Consider the following 3,694-nt stretch of genomic DNA (forward strand, 5'->3'; position numbering starts at 1 on the left):
GTAATTATTGAAGTTAACTCAGAAAGATCAATTGGAGAAAAAGAGTCTAACTTAACATCAATGGTACTAAAAGTAGCTGTAGATAATATTACATCTGTGGGATGATTATTGGTAATTTTTTCTCTAATGATAAAAATTGTATTTTTGAAGAAGTTCATGAAGTCATTACTAGTTAACGTTAAAGGGATTGTTGGCTCAGTAGAGCTCTGACTGTTTGTCAGCCTGGCTACAGTGCTGAAGAGAAACCTGGGGTTGTTCTTATTTTCTTCAATCAGTGATGAATAGTAAGATGTTCTGGCTTTCCGGAGGGCTTTCTTATAAAGCAGCAAACTATTTCTCCAGGCTAAATGATGATCCTCTAAATTTGTGACACGCCATTTCCTCTCCAGATTATGAGTCATCTGCTTTAGGGTACATGTTTGAGAATTATACCACGGAGTCAGGTACTTCTGATTAGAGACCTTAGTTTTCACAGGAGCTACAGTATCCAGAGTCGTACGTAGTGAGGAGGTGAAATTATTAACAAGATAATCGACCTCTGGTGGTGGGTGGGTTCTTTTACATTTTGAGAGAAGCCAATTGAGTCTAATAACAGATTAAATGCCATGTTGAGGCTGTCATTTTTAGCATCTACATGGATGTTAAAATCACCCACAATAATTATTTTATCTGAGCTGAGCACTAAATCAGATAAAAAGTCTGAGAAATCAGAGAGAAACTCTGTGTAAGGCCCAGGTGGACGATAGATAATAACAAGTAAGACTGGTTTCTGAGTTTTACAGCTGGGGTGGACAAGGCAAAGCATCAGGCTATCAAATGAATTAAAAGTCTGTCTTAGTCTTTCGTTAATTAATAGGCTGGTGTGAGAAATTGCTGCCACACCGCCCCCTCGGCCTGTGCTTCGAGGTTTCTGGTAGTTAGTTTCTGGTAGACTCGGGGGTGTTGATTCATTTAAACTAACATACTCATCCTGCTGCAACCAGGTTTCTGTAAGGCAGAGTAAATCAATTTGTTGATCAATTATTAAGTCATGTACTAACAGAGACTTGGAGGAGAGAGACCTAATATTTAATAATCCACATTTCACTGTTTTACTCTTTGGTTCAGATGTGGATACTGTATTGTTCTTTCTTTGTGATTTATGTTTAAGTTGTTTAAGTTGCTGGTTTTTAGCTTGTTTTTTGTCTGTTTGGAAGCTGACACAGTCTCTATGGAGATGGGTTTTTGGGGGGGTAGCAGGAGGAGAGAAGCTGCAGAGAGGCGTGTAAGACTGCAACTCTGCTTCCTGGTCCCAACTCTGGATAGTCATATTTTGGGGGGTTTTGGCTTATTCGCTTTAATGCTGATTTTAACTGTTGTCAAGCTCACATCTGCAGGAGCTTTCCTCTCTTCAGGGACTCTCTCTGCAGGAGGGGGAGATACAGGAGAGGTGGAGGAAGATCTCAGCCTGGGCGTTTACTGTCTTATGTAGTCTGGAAGATGAGTGGATGGTGGGGTGGGTGCAGTTTTCTCTGTGGTGGGGTTGGGTCAACTGTCCCGGGCTCTGTGGGGCCGGGAGGCGCTGCTGCACTGGGCCCCGGTCTGGATGGGCCTGGGCCCCCTTTCCCTGGTGGGTCGCGGAGTGTGGGAGTGCCTACTGGGGTCAGCGGGGGAGCTGGCCCCAGGGAGGGGTTACCTGCCCCTCCCTTCCTTCCCTCCCCATCTCCAGCTGCCTCCCTCTTCCCGCTCCACCACAACCACCCACACATGCAGGGCCTTGGAGTAGGGGTATGTCACCAGGGTGCAGAGGAGGCTACACCCCCCCCCCCCCCCCTCTGTCCCCTTCCGGCTGCCTCTGCCTCAATTTTATCCCACAACTTAGACATTCACATTACTCACACTCTCATTACACATACATATAGGATCTTGGGGGTGGGCACAATCACGGAGTCCAAATTACCATCAGGGTGTACACCTCACCCCTGGCGTCGTTGCCCACCTCTCAATTTTAAATACACTTAGACATTGAGGGCTAGCAGGACGGACCATGCGCTTACCTGCTGCTCCTTGGCAGGTAGCTCCATGCCCTCCTGGGTTTTAATTGCACCTTAGAACACATATGCATCAACACTACAATGAGCGGGTGGAGGGAGGTTTGGAGTCTTCTCTCACCCCCATTCTCTGCGGCCTGCTGGAGCGGGGGGGCTAGGAGGAGGAGTTGGCCGTCCGACTGCGGTCTGGAGTGTGGGGCCTCCCTGCTGCTACGAAGTCGGGGTGGTCTGCCTCTCCCCACCGCAGGGAAAAGGGTAACACCACCTGGGTCTGGGTGCAGTTCCCCCCTCCATGGGCAAGGGCACCTAGACCCGGTTTGTAGAGTACGCTTGGGGAGTGTGATCGTGTGTACAGCGTCTCTTTATGTCTGTCTCCACGTTGGTTGAGTGTGGAGTGAGTGCATATGAGAGCATGAGGGGGGGAATGGATGTTTGTGTCTGTGTGTGCCTGTATGTCTGTGTCTATATGTCAGGTTGGGTATCAGACACCACCTCTCTGGGGACATCTCAGGCCCTCCAAGGTTTGGAGGCCTATCTCCACCCACCACCACTTCCCCTGCCAGTGGCGGACTCCCTCAGGTGTCGGTGCGTTGGTGGTTCTTTGTGTCTGGGGATGGGCGTCCAGGCACACACCAGCTCACTCCTTGGCGGCCGCTTGTCGGGGCCTGGAACCTGGGGCTCGCTCAGGCCACTTCGGAGGTGGGGTGCCCCCGGCCTCTCGGCCTGGGGCTCGGTCACTCAGGCACAGCTGGCTGCCGGCGGAGCTCACGGGCGCGTCACTGCAACTCCCCCTGGCTTCTGCTCCGCGGCTGCTGGGTGAACCCTCATCTGGGACTCTCCTCAGCTCTTACTGGGACAGTGGCGCGGCTGCCCCTCTGTTGGTTTTCCATGGTCTCTTGTGTTCTGGGGGCCTCTGGATGTCTGGAGTTTTGATCTCCTCCATACCTGCTTCATACCCTGGAGGACGGGGCTGTGGCCCCCCCACACCCTCTAGCAGATCATTACATGGAGAAACCTTTGGAATACAAGCGCGCTGATCCACACAGGTATGCACACGGGTGTTCACTGCTCGTAGACCCAAATTACACCTTTCTTGGCTACTACTTCGAAGCACATCTGTCCTGCGTGCTGCACAACAACATTGAATATTTAGTATTTACTGCTGTTTACACTTAGCTAGATTAATGCGATGGTGTTGTGTTTAGTATGTTGCTTTGTTTTTTTTGTTTTTTTGCTTGTTTTCTATTCTTCTCTCAACAGGTGATCCAGGAGATTTTTATTTTTTTTCTCCCCCCCTTTCTCACTGTCCCTCTCCCCTTCTGTTTTTCCTTTCCTTCCTCTTCCTTTCTCCCTTTCCTACCCCTCACTCATGTCTGTCCCGTCTGTAACATCTGAAAATAAAATATAATAAATAATAAAAACAAAGATCGACCAAATGGACCAATACGGCAATGCCACGATGATCCATTTGGCTAAGTAAATCCATTGGGTATCCTTGTTGGTCTTCAGACAACAATTCTGATGGCTAAAGAACCAAATGGGACAGGCAAAAATAAAAAAAATAAATAAAATAAAAAATAACTGTTGTCAAGCTCTGTTTTGTAATTTTAACTTATTTTATGTATTTTATGACTACAGTTCCTTTTATTAATTGTGTTTTTTGT

Source organism: Aulonocara sp. 'chitande type north' Nkhata Bay, linkage group LG3, assembly GCF_057382095.1.
Source record: "Aulonocara sp. 'chitande type north' Nkhata Bay isolate Kocher_YH1m ecotype deep benthic linkage group LG3, A_spYH_male_GT1.1, whole genome shotgun sequence".
NCBI lineage: Eukaryota > Metazoa > Chordata > Actinopteri > Cichliformes > Cichlidae > Aulonocara > Aulonocara sp. 'chitande type north' Nkhata Bay.